Raw genomic sequence first — 13,797 nt, forward strand, 5'->3', positions numbered from 1 at the left:
TTATAGTTCAAAAAGTGCGCTGAGAAATGGTAAGATCTATATAAATATAACGTATACTATTCCACAAATATTATTCATACCCAACGAATAGTGTTGTTCTTTCTGTTTTCGAATGAATAAATAGTGTCTGTCTTTGTGGTTAAGGCTTTTCTTGCGCATTTACAAAACTGGAGATATCATGCAACGTGCAACGTACGTATATGCTATTCGATTTTAGGCCCCAGGAACGAAACCCGCACTGGTGGTTAACGGGGGGGATGTTGCGGGCTTATCACCTGCAAATAAATTAGCCCATGGCCAGACAAACGATGCTGTACATCCATAAGCTAGAACGGTTTAGTTCACAGCGCTAATGTGGCCACCAGTAATCTTATCAATCTCGCGCTATATCCGAACATTTATTAATAGAAAGGGGGTTTTCCAGACAAGTCGCAACCGTCTGGAAATCCACTTTCGGCTACTTTGGGGTCCTTTCGGAAGTGCTCATGCCTCCAGTTTCGGTCCGCAGCATCCTGACACGGCTCGTTTTGGCCCAGGGGCACCCTCAGAGGCTGCAAACCCCCTTTCTAGAAGGAACTCTTTTTCTAAGAACTACTTACATGCTACATGAACCCCACACTCAACTCTCACCCTTCAACCCCCGCCAATCCAATCGCTCTCTTTTCGTCGGCCGACGAATCGCTTTTCTCCCTTTCCCTTCTTTTGACTCCATTACCCGGGCCCCGCTTTACCCCGCTTCTTCCCCGCTTTTAACGCGCTTTTAACCCGCTTTCGCCCACTATTCCCGCTTCTCTTTCAAACGTTAGCGCAATGTACCAACAAATAGCATCAATTAACTTGTCTTGTCTTTCATTTCATTTCGTCACATTTTCTCAGAAACTTTCACTATAATTTAAACATTTTTTAAAGTCTTCGTTTTACCACTAGTTACGGCTTCGCTTACAAACACAATATTGACAATTAACTTCTCTTGTCTTTCATTTCATCACATTTTTGCAGAACATTTCACTACACATTTCAAAATATATATTACAATTTTAATGTCTTCATTTCACTTCCTTCTTCTCTTCTTGCCATTTCCTCTTCTTGCCCTTCCAATGCAGTTTTAACTCTCTTTCACGCAGTCACCATTTATTTTACATCTTAATTGCTTTACCTCCACGGCTTTCTGTTGTCTGTAAAACAAATCATTCCATCATTATACTTTATTTTTCAAATATAGAAAATCGTTTTTATTTAGTTCCACTTTTTTTTCTACTTCTTTCCACTTTTCGCACAAATCCACCACGTCACTACACCGGCTACACCCCGAGCACCGACGGCCCAAAAACGCAGTTTAGCAAGACGGTACCAAGCCACTCAAAGGCCACCGGCTGCACCCAGAGCATCTGGGCATTGCACCGACCGCCAAAAAACGCAGTTTAGACAGCCGGCACCAAGCCACCCGGAAGGAAGCGGCAAAGCACCAATCACAAGCGAGATTACGAATGCCAAGGCCGTCATTTCCGCAATCTCTGGCCATGGCGGCGGGCGCACCTGACTTCTCGCTGGCTGGCATTACCACACCCAAGCGTGCTCGCTCCGTCGAGTCGCATCTCCATCGACGGACAGGACGATTATGCACATGCATCTGAAGGTAAGTTCATTCATATATTTCACTCCACGTCTTTTATTTCTCGCACAGAGCGGCCAATTCTGATTCTGTCCAACAGGGACGAAGCATGTTCCAAACCTTGTCCTCCCTCGGCCGTTTGCAACTTCTTCTTTCATCACAGAAAATGTCGCCTGTTTTTGCCGCTCTCTGGTGCACGTTGCAAGTGTTTTCGTGGCGAAGAAGCAGGCAGCGCGCTTTCTGTATTCTTGTATGTATGATAAATGCGTACCGTCACGTCCTGGCCACGCCCTATAACAGAGTATAAGGCTACCGTATTTCATCCGACAGAAGAACTGCAATTTATTAGCATTAATCAACTTCATCACGTCCCTCAGTGTAAACAAACCTAAGTATTCAACTACCATATTTCCTTCAAAAAACACATCCCTTTATCATGAGTATGCATTCATTATTCTCCATTCATTGATCAAGTTCTTTGTCTATATTCCATTTGCTGCTGCTGTACAGGCCTGCCGAACCAATGTCATTCGATCCCAGCACTCTCCCTCCTGGCACTCTCCTTCCTGGCTCCCCCTCCCAATCCTGTCTCGCTGCATAAAATGCGAAGGAGAACGTTAATTGTATCATCTGTTAGTACATCTGGCGTTTTTCTTTTTCTGAAAACCTTATCTTAAAGTAAATAATGTTGTTGACATTCTTTGTGTTACCACTTCAGTGTATCTATGGCAACAGTTCTGTAATTATTCCAGTATCATGAACCAGGAAAAGTGACATATCTATTGACACCTTAATGCCTAGATTTCCGAGAAGTTGAGTTTTTGTTGGTTTCCATGGTATCAGAGCGTTAACATTTGTGGAGTAAAATTATTGTTTATCTTGTTTTGACTGTGAATCACTTGTGCTCATTGTGTTGGACATTGTTGCAGATCCTCTCCAAGATGGCTCCGTGGCCACCGACACAATCTCCTGACACAACTTACCACAGCCCTGATATTTTCTTCTTTGTGGAAGATTGTGAAAGGTAGGTGATTTTATACCTTGGTCTCATTATTCTCAATAATATTTGTCATGTGGTGTCCTGTATTTGCGGTATCAAGCTCCCCGCTCCTATAACAGCAAGGATTTATCTACAATTGCAAACAAGGTGCCCTTGGCAGGCAAACTGGGGAGATGTTGTTCAAACTTTGGAATGTAAAATTTCTGAGGAATCGGGAAATTCAGATTTCAAATTGGGAATTTGTACAATCATTTGCTGCGGACTTGGGGCTGAATATGGGCCTCTGAGCAAGTCCATATAATCCCCAAATAGATTACAGCAATGGTGAAGGAGTAACTCATCGATGCACTTTACTGGGACCAGCTGATTTAGCACTAATTGGCTCAGACTGTCGATTGTGGCTCTCAGTTAACAGGTCTGTGTTCCAAAGCAATCCTTAGCGCAAGTTGTGTTTGTGTTAACATAGGTTAACCACAACTCTCTATTTAGCCCTTTCCGATCAAGCACCCTTTAACGATCATTAGGGTTAGGTTCCCCTTTCCGATCAAGCACTCCTTTACGATCATTAGGGTTAGGTACCCCTTTCCGATCAAGCACCCCTTTACGATCATTAGGGTTAGGTACCCCTTTCCGATCAAGCACCCCTTTACGATCATTAGGGTTAGGTACCCCTTTCCGATCAAGCACCCCTTTACGATCATTAGGGTTAGGTACCCCTTTCCGATCAAGCACCCCTATACGATCCTTAGGGTTAGGTATGTTGTAGGGCATGGGTTAGCTATCTCTTAAAGTTGATCCAAAGTCATTTATGTAAAATCCACATAATGTTTTTTGAAGGTTTGAGCATGGCTATGTCTCGGACAACAAATGTAACTTGTAATCTCCCGGGTTCTTACATTTAGTCCTATGTTTATGTTTTTTCTTTGAATTGTCTTGTAACCATGGCAACATATGATGCAACTGCCTTGGTGATGCTGGAATATTGCTCCAACTTTCATTCACTCACACACATGCTTAAAAGACTGGGAGAGTGGAAGGTCGGTGGTTCAATCCCCTGGTGGCCCGTCTCATACCGAATGATGGTAAAGGATGGTACTTGGTGTTAGGATGAGGGTTGGGGTTAGGGAAACCTCAACGATGGTTTATGTAGCTGTGTTATCTTGGTTACATACCGAGGTCCAGTTCACCAAGAAGTTGTTACTGGAATTCTGTTCAAAGCGGCATTAACACTCACTCACTCACTCACTCACTCACTCACTCACTCACTCACTCACTCACTCACTCACTCACTCACTCACTCACTCACTCACTCATCCTATACTTATCTCATTCTCAGCCTATATCCCCTGATGTAAACTGGATTTCTGTTAAAAAAATGAATGCCAGATTTACTACCTCATTGAACTCAACTGCACTCCTTCATGGGATATGGGACAAACAGCATGAATGTCCAGTTTATGATGTTATTTCAGTACAATTTGACATAAAAATGATGACATGAAAGTGTGTTTAGATCTTTTGTTTGAAGTGCCTTGTGATGTATCATACAAAGGAATCCATAGAATCTCATCATTTTTCAGGAGAAATCTACATATGGCAAAGCTTTATAGACTTGCTTGGGATCTTTTCCATATTTTTGTTTCAGTGCAGTGTCTTATGAGAGACTAACCCTCTTACACATGGGAAAGTAGGAGTGGGTCTTTGCTCCTTGAAACTGTTTCAGTATTACATGTCCGTATACCATGTATACCATGTGTATATTGCTATATCAACCCATTGCTGTTGGGGTTAACATAGCCTTGCTCCAAGTCTGTACTGAATGATAAGTCCGTGTATGTATAATCATTGTTTACTTTTGATAGGCAAGTCTAGATAAGCGTACAGTACTCTTAGGACCAACTTGTTCTGATTATTTTTATAATCTAGGAATTATCATTTAGACTAATAATCATTTCCTTGTAGACTTGTGCAAGTCAGTGTTGTCAGTATGTATACACGGGTGATAACACCGTACATCCTGTGATTAACTGACTGGCACATAAAGAGTCCTGTTTATTTCTTGACCTTTGGAGTATTTTCAAGTACTTTTGCCATCTTATGCCAAACACAACACATTTTGTGCCTCATATACATGATGTGTGTTCTGATACTTTCATCGTGGTTTCTTTGAGGCCTGTGTGTATAGTATGCTCTCTCTCTCTCTCTCTCTCTCTCTATGAACTGTTGCACCACGAGTCGTAACTCTGTCAACTTATATCATTTAAGCCACTTAACTCATGAATTTCTTGAGGAGACTGGAGACACTCGACTTATTGCCACAAAAACTTGACTATGAACACCAGTATGTTTTCATTCTAATATTATACCATACAAAATACTTTGGACTAGTCCACAATTAATGTAAGGGGTGCATTTTATATCATGTAGGCAAAGTAGGCAATGATAACAGCTTTACTGTAGGTGATTGGCACTGTAGGCTAAATGCTCTGTAGGCTTTACTGTAGGTGATCGGCACTGTAGGCTAAATGCTCTGTAGGCGAATAGAGATGGAGTCTTGTACAGTCATGGTAGCCGTCACTGTAGCCGTCACTGTAGCAGTCACTGTAGCAGTCACTGTAGCTATCACTGTAGCAGTCAATGTAGCAGTCACTGTAGCTATCACTGTAACAGTCAATGTAGCCGTCACTGTAGCAGTCAATGTAGCCGTCACTGTAGCAGTCACTGTAGCTATCACTGTAGCAGTCACTGTAGCTGTAGTATTGCAAAAGACCACAGCTGTGAGATGCTATTTAAATATTGGTCCAACTGACTTGCTTGAGAATATCTGTGCCATCTTTCAATGTCCATTTCCTCATGACTCAACACAAATCCTGACATGTCTGCACCGTCCCTTGTTCAGCCGGTGGCTCTGGAAGTAGTTGAGGGAGATGCCGCATATCATTATGTTTTCATCTCCCGCCCCAACGAGGATGGCGGGGAATATAGAGACGGGCTCCGTCCGTCACGTTTCGTTTGTGGAGCAGAACTTGGAATATTTTACAAGATTTGGTACACACAGTCACCACATGGTGTAAATGTGGCTTTTGCTATTGAGGTTTCCCCTGCATTTTAAATATATTTTATATAATTTTTTTTAATTTGGACGTGGTCTCTGAACTGAATAGAAGCAGTGAGTTTCATTTCCGGAGCAGAACTTGAAAATTATTTCAGAGATATCTTTAAGAAACTTTGTAAACACCTTCACCATATGGTGTAGATGTGCCTTTAGCTATTAATGATTCCCCCAATTATTTTATAAATTTAGACTTGAATTGAATGTTGGCAATCTTCACAATTTTACCACAGGTCTTCTTGTAACTCTCAATGAAACTTTGAACAATATCAGTCTCCGACTGTTACAGAGACTTTGTTCTTTAAAATTTTTGAAATTTTGCTTTATTTTCTTATTTCGATTAAATGCGACACCAGTAGACACTGCAACAAACGAAGCTATGAAAGTATTCATGATATACCGGGGGTATTAGAAATTCACCAGGTTTTGAGGGGTCAGCATGCTCTCAACTTTTGTACCTTATCTGTACCGTGTACCGTACTGTGGTAACTACCCGTAAAGGGTGGGGCTGCAACAATACCTGCCTGTATGACAATGCATTTCAATACAAGTGTCAATGCGAGTGAATTGTGCAATGCTCAACATGCTCAAGGATACAAAATCTTCTTAGCCTTCACGTAATGGAAGATGATTGTATCGTATCGGCACATGAAAAGTCACGATGCACCGGTGCGCCGATGGATCATTTCACCTCTTTAGCCTAGTGCCCTCTAGCCTGTGTGTTTCATATTGTTACCCTGTCTGGCGCTCGGCATTAAGGGGCTAAAACAAGGACTGGTCGGCTCGGAGTCAGTATACTGTGCATGAGTGGGGTATTCATGTTAAACTGTGGCATGGTATCTCAGTGAGCTAGCACTATAAATCGGCATCAGTCCGGACTAGTACAAGCAGCCACACAAGTGCACACAAACACACACACATACATGCACGTCGCATTATAAGTGCAATAATCTTGGACGCGACGTTAAACCCAATTTCACCTCACCTCGCCTCACCCGTGTGTTTCTGCCCAACAATATCCCATCTGCATCCCATCTTCATCCCAAATTCAGCTGCAAAAAGAAACAATATCATCTTATGTAATAAAAAGTACTGTATCAGGATATGAATCGTATCGCACCAGTAGTATCGGGATGCATATCGCGAACCTGCTGTATCGTAACGACTCTAACATTGAAGGCTGCCTATAATCCTACTCGCTGTCGGTTGATTGGCTGAATGTTCAGGACCTTAATTGCAGAAAACAAAATAGTAGCTATAAAATATGTATATCAACGAACATTTGTAAAAGGGTATCCTGAAATCTATAGCATTGTAACCATTAACTTAAAACTGTCACGGACATGTGACTTGATATCTCAAATGGTCAGATAAGCTAAATTGATGGAAATGTCATGGTATAATTGTCAAGATAATGTTTTGATTATTGTGCTAGTGAATCTGATTATTATGGTCAATATAGTCAATAAAATTGGCTTCTTTAATAGAGTAAGTCAGGTAATCTGAACGGTGTGAATCGTTTGTTGTTTGTAGGAGATATTACAGCATAAACTCACAGACTACAACCATTGAGAGATAAAGAGAACATTAGTAATAACTAATCATATACAAACTGTCGAACAGTAAATTATTACCAGGTGATTTCTCCGGCACACTGGCTATATTGACTATCAACATTGATCTCGTGTCACGCATGGCACTTAACAGTTGGACATTCTGACACATCTAAGTGTCCACAATCAATGGCAGCAGCTCACTGACACAGGCTCCTTGAAGACAACAATACATTGTGTACTTTGATATGATGGGACGTCATGTTAGGGACGTCATGTCAGGGACGTCATGTCAGGAACATCATGTTAAGGACATCATGTTGGAGACGTCATGTTAAGGACGTCATGTCAGGAACATCATGTTAAGGACGTCATGTCAGGGACGTCATGTTAAGGACATCATGTTAGGGACGTCATGTCAAGGACGTCATGTTAAGGACATCATGTTAGGGACAACCTATGATGGACACCCTTTAAATGACACCCTTTAAATGCTAACATCACTTTGTGAGACGGGACCCTTACAAAAAACAAATCTTTAATGCGAAGGTATATTAACATTTTATTTATTGCAATAATTGCTTTTAAATATCAGTATTGGTCCTGTTATTAATGAAGTAGTGAAGTACAGGTAACCTTTGCAATAATAATAATAATTATAATAATAATGAAAATCCAAAATAAAATGAATGATACTAATTTTAGTTGTTGAATTTGAAACTATATTTCAGGAAGTAGAATGTCTTTTGGTTGTAATGTTCGCTACTGTTATTCTACTATCATGCCCTGCAGCAATAAATCTTGGACCCTTATGACGATCCTTACCTTATGGGTCGAACTTGAATTAAACCACAAATAGTTTGGTGAATAATAAGTGGCCTGTGTAATCAGCAATTTATAGCTGCGCTTTCAGTGTACATTAACAGCCAAGCAGGTGCTTGTTCATGTCATAGTGATGAAGACTGTTGTTGACACTATCAGTGTCATCACTCACTGATAATATCGGCAACCTGCAGACAGGAAGTGTGTCATTAGATTAAAATCGGGGCTTCTTTCAAGTCCACTTCTTATGGTTTGAGTGTGTTGCCTTGTGAAGTGCGCATTGGTGTACAACAACAGTGATGTTTGAACAATGCAGGTGATCACCTTACCTTGCTCGGATGAGGTAATATGAGGTATTATGAAATAATTAATATCTAATTTGATGTGATAGCAGTTCATTGGCAATTGGGTGGTTGGCCTCGTGATTCAAGTGCTTGCCTGTCACAATGAAGATTTGGCTTAGATCCTCAATATAGACACAATGTGTGAAGCTCTTTCTGCTGTCGCGTCGCGTGATGTTGCTGGAATATTGCTGAAAGTGGTGTGAAAAGTCACTCATTCGAAATATTTGTATTTGAGTGTGTGAGTTTTATTTGATGCTCAAACAACAGCTTAGTTGTACCATAGCATGTCATATGATGCAATGGAAAAGGGATATTGCTGGAAAGGTTAAAAGAGCTAATTGTCAAGCAGAGGCCTACCAATGAAAACTGACAGACTGCAAGAAACAACTGTCATAAAGTTATGTCTACACACACAAGGAATCGGCAACAGAAAACGATTAGAACATATGACAGTGTTTTGTTGCAGTCTGTTTTGGTAGACCGGTTTTTGTCCTTGATGGTCTAACATGACAGGCTCCTAGTTTCCTTGATAGTCTAACATGACAGGCTCCCAGTTTCCATGATGGTCTAACATGACAAGCTCCCAGTTTCCTTGATGGTCTAACATGACAGGCTCCTTGTTTCCTTGGTCTAACATGACAGGCTCCTAGTTTCCTTGATGGTCTAACATGACAGGCTCCTTGTTTCCTTGATGGTCTAACATGACAGGCTCCCAGTTTCCTTGATGGTCTAACATGACAGGCTCCCAGTTTCCTTGATGGTCTAACATGACAGGCTCCCAGTTTCCTTGATGGTCTAACATGACAGGCTCCCAGTTTCCTTGATGGACTAACATGACAGACTCCTAGTTTCCTTGATGGTCTAACATGACAGGCTCCCAGTTTCCTTGATGGTCTAACATGACAGGCTCTTAGTTTCCTTGATGGTCTAACATGACAGGCTCCCAGTTTCCTTGATGGTCTAACATGACAGGCTCCCAGTTTCCTTGATGGACTAACATGACAGACTCCTAGTTTCCTTGATGGTCTAACATGACAGGCTCCCAGTTTCCTTGATGGTCTAACATGACAGGCTCATAGTTTCCTTGATGGTCTAACATGACAGGCTCCCAGTTTCCTTGATGGTCTAACATGACAGGCTCCCAGTTTCCTTGATGGTCTAACATGACAGGCTCCCAGTTTCCTTGATGGTCTAACATGACAGGCTCCTAGTTTCCTTGATGGTCTAACATGACAGGCTCCTAGTTTCCTTGATGGTCTAACATGACAGGCTCCCAGTTTCCTTGATGGTCTAACATGACAGGCTCCCAGTTTCCTTGATGGTCTAACATGACAAGCTCCCTGTTTCCTTGATGGTCTAACGTGACAGGCTCCCAGTTTCCTTGATGGTCTAACATGACAGGCTCCTTGTTTCCTTGATGGTCTAACATGACAGGCTCCCTGTTTCCTTGATGGTCTAACATGACAGGCTCCCAGTTTCCTTGATGGACTAACATGACAGGCTCCCAGTTTCCTTGATGGTCTAACATGACAGGCTCCCAGTTTCCTTGATGGTGGCTCCCAGTTTCCTTTATGGTCTAACATGACAGGCTCCTTGTTTCCTTGATGGTCTAACATGACAGGCCCCCAGTTTCCAAAGCGGGTTAGACCTTGTACATGTAGTTGAGATTTCTTTGGTGAGTTGAACAGAGTCTACTGTAACACAATATTTCCTTTCTTTGACCAGACAAAGATAATTCATCTTGCCTCAAGTCCTTCATCATCCATGCTTGTCACTGAAACCAGAGTTCTTACAGGTGTGAGTCACTATGCAGGCAACGGCAGGGGAAAAACATATTTCGAGACAGATCAGATAATTCTCACGTTGGATGTTTTTGAAATCCATCACTGCTCATGCAGATTATGTTCCGTTCATACTTGATACTTGCAGGTCTTACCTCAGCTATTTTTAGCATACAAGTATTTTCCATCAAGTCGTTCAATATCTCTATAATGGAACAGGTAATATATCAAGTCGGTGAAAGGCATTTAGAAGTGATACGCATAAGGGAGAGAACTTATGCATGTCATCTTCTTTATTATGAGGGGGGCCGTCGGGTAGCCCAGTGTTTAAAGCGTTCACTCGTCATGCCGAAGGCCTGGGTTCGATTCCCAAAATGGGTATAATGTGTGAAGCCCATTTCTGGTGTTCCCCGTCGTGATATTGCTGGAATATTGCTAAAAACGGCGTAAAATCATACTCAACTCGCTCATTATTATTATTATGCCTAAATTCTCTATCTTATGTACTTTATCCAGGTAGAGTGTGACATTGAGGGTGAGTGAGTGAGTGTGCAGAGAGAGAGAGAGAGAGAGAGACAGTTTGGGGATATTTTTATGTGGCTCTAATCACGCTCTCATTTTCTCTCTCGCTTTATTTTCTCGCAAAATACACAAATGCTAATTGATATCTTAGACATCATATCTTTGAAAATCAATACATTTGCATATTTTCCCACCAATTTAAAACATAATAGGGGTCAAGTGGTGGTAAATTCAGTTCTTACCCCAGTCTATATTTGTACTCAGAATTACCCAGCCACAGACAACCCTTTACAATCTGTTGCAGGAATGAATGCTGGGTAAATAGATGTGATCCTATTTGACAACAGTTCTTTCAATTTTGAATTACATAAAAAAAAAAATCGTGTTTTCTTTCTTTTGCCCCTCAGGTTATCAATATATTTGAAGAATTGTGAGGTTCAAATTGAAGAGGCTGTTACCATGGTTACTGTTCAACATACTTACATCAAACGTCATTCTGATTGTTATATCCTGCACCATGACTGGGGAATGTATTTATTTTATGAAAAAACCCCAGACAATCCAGATATGTATACAAAAGCAAGTCTAGCCAGCTCTAGCTAGCTCTGTTCCACAGCATCGGGAAAATTATCTGTTTAATTTTAGACTCAAGAAGGGTATTGTGTAATATAAGATTTCATAGACGAAATGTGAGTCTACGATTGTTACTGTTGTTGTCATTGATGTTGTTTTGTGTTGCAGAATTCCATACGTCACAATCTGTCGTTAAACAAGTGCTTCCTAAAAGTTCCAAGGTCGAAGGACGATCCAGGAAAGGTACGTTCATGTGAAAAGCGCCCCCATTTGCAACACTGAACAGCAACACACAGTGTCACGTGCACACAGGCTGGTAAAATTACTCATGTGCTTTGAACATGATGGAGAAAAGGACACACCCAGGAAGATAGCTAGGATTTAACACTAAGTGCTCCTGGCAGGCCAATTGGGAAAGAATGGTTGTTTTGTTCAAAATAGGGTTTTTGTGGGGAGTTCTTACTTTCAGAGGTTGCATTTTAACATTGCGTTCATCACAGTCATGTAAAATTATCCCTCTTTCTCTGTCTCCCACTGTTATCAGTGAAATGAATACAAGTTACTTCGACCAAACCGTTACATGAGTTGTAGCTATATTACACGAATTTAGATATTTTAACTCCACTTTGGGGATTTTTTACTGACAATGCTGCAGGCTAGGCTGTGGATGGAGTCTTGTACAGTCATGGTAGCTAGGCCGTGGATGGAGTCTTGTACAGTCATGGTAGCTAGGCTGTGGAGGGTGTCTTGTACGGTCATGGTAGCTAGGCTGTGGATGGAGTCTTTTACAGTCATGGTAGCTAGGCTGTGGAGGGTGTCTTGTACGGTCATGGTAGCTAGGCTGTGGATGGAGTCTTTTACAGTCATGGTAGCTAGGCCGTGGATGGAGTCTTGTACAGTCATGGTAGCTAGGCTGTGGAGGGTGTCTTGTACGGTCATGGTAGCTAGGCTGTGGATGGAGTCTTGTACAGTCATGGTAGCTAGGCTGTGGATGGAGTCTTTTACAGTCATGGTAGCTAGGCTGTGGAGGGTGTCTTGTACGGTCATGGTAGCTAGGCTGTGGATGGAGTCTTTTACAGTCATGGTAGCTAGGCCGTGGATGGAGTCTTGTACAGTCATGGTAGCTAGGCTGTGGAGGGTGTCTTGTACGGTCATGGTAGCTAGGCTGTGGATGGAGTCTTGTACAGTCATGGTAGCTAGGCTGTGGATGGAGTCTTGTACAGTCATGGTAGCTAGGCTGTGGAGGGTGTCTTGTACGGTCATGGTAGCTGGGCTGTGGATGGAGTCTTGTACAGTCATGGTAGCTAGGCTGTGGATGGAGTCTTTTACAGTCATGGTAGCTAGGCTGTGGATGGAGTCTTGTACAGTCATGGTAGCTAGGCTGTGGAGGGTGTCTTGTACAGTCATGGTAGCTAGGCTGTGGATGGAGTCTTGTACAGTCTTTGTAGCTAGGCTGTGGATGGAGTCTTGTACAGTCATGGTAGCCGGGCTGTGGATGGAGTCTTGTGCAGTCATGGGTCTTTCAGATTTATCATGGAGTGAGTAAGGTTTTTGAAGCAGCAATGTTCTGGCGATATTACAGCAAGATCACTGCAGGGGGACACCAGACATGGGTTTTCCATGTTTTCCAAATTCATGACTTCAACATTAGGGTCCCAACAGCAACCCCATTGATTTCTTTGCTTTCAGATTCCAGGGTAGAATAGGTCTTCAGCAACCCATACTTGCCGTAAAAGGTGACTATGCTTGTCATAAAAGGCGACTAACGGGATCGGGTGGTCAGGCTCGCTGACTTGGTTGAAGCATGTCATCGATCCCAGTTGTGTGGATAGATGCTCATGATATTAATCACTGGATTGTCTGGTCCAGACTTGATTATTTACAGACTGCCGTCATAAAGCTGGAATATTGCTGAGTGCGGCGTAAAACAAGAAACCAAATCAAAATCTTTGCTTTCATTTTCCTCCCACTGCAGTTGCCTGTGACTTGTGTAAGGTGTCTGTGGCTGTAAGGTAGACTGTTATGTTGTAATGGAAGCTACTAAATTCATCTTGAAGGGCTGGCTTATTATGTTTCAGCAAAAACCAAACTATCATCTTCTCTTGCTGAAGCGTTTCTCCTTTCATCCTTGATTCTATTGAGGTGGTATGGTTTGATCTGGGATAATTAAAAGAACATAAAATTCAGTAATGAATCAAAACTTAAGTCGACCAGTGCAAAAGGAAATTAAGCAGCCAAATATTCATTGAAGCAGAACATCGATAGTAAAGTTAAGCAATGAAATCTAAATGTTGGTATAAGTGAGGAGTGGAGTCAAGCAGTTTGAATTGATGTATAACGTCGAGAAAGTGGAGGTGAAAAAGCTAATCAGAATGTACGAATACCAAGTTAGTTATTTGCTCTTTTAATTGTGTTTCACAGTAAACCGTTCTCACTCCTCTCAAATTAAGCTGACACACCATGATATTGCTGTAGTTC

General features: G+C 41.8%; 1 long non-coding RNA gene across 1 annotated transcript; it reads left to right on the top strand.

Moving 5' to 3' along the window:
• Nucleotides 1-1,414: 1,414 nt before the first annotated feature.
• LOC125383444 lies at nt 1,415-12,023 on the top strand. The gene is made up of 3 exons (XR_007222738.1): nt 1,415-1,636; nt 2,542-2,636; nt 11,488-12,023. It is a non-coding gene; the product is annotated as an uncharacterized LOC125383444 (long non-coding RNA).
• The last annotated feature ends 1,774 nt before the right edge of the window (nt 12,024-13,797 follow it).

The sequence above is a fragment of the Haliotis rufescens genome, unplaced genomic scaffold, assembly GCF_023055435.1.
Source record: "Haliotis rufescens isolate VD_foot unplaced genomic scaffold, xgHalRufe1.0.p SCAF_227, whole genome shotgun sequence".
Classification (NCBI taxonomy): domain Eukaryota; kingdom Metazoa; phylum Mollusca; class Gastropoda; order Lepetellida; family Haliotidae; genus Haliotis; species Haliotis rufescens.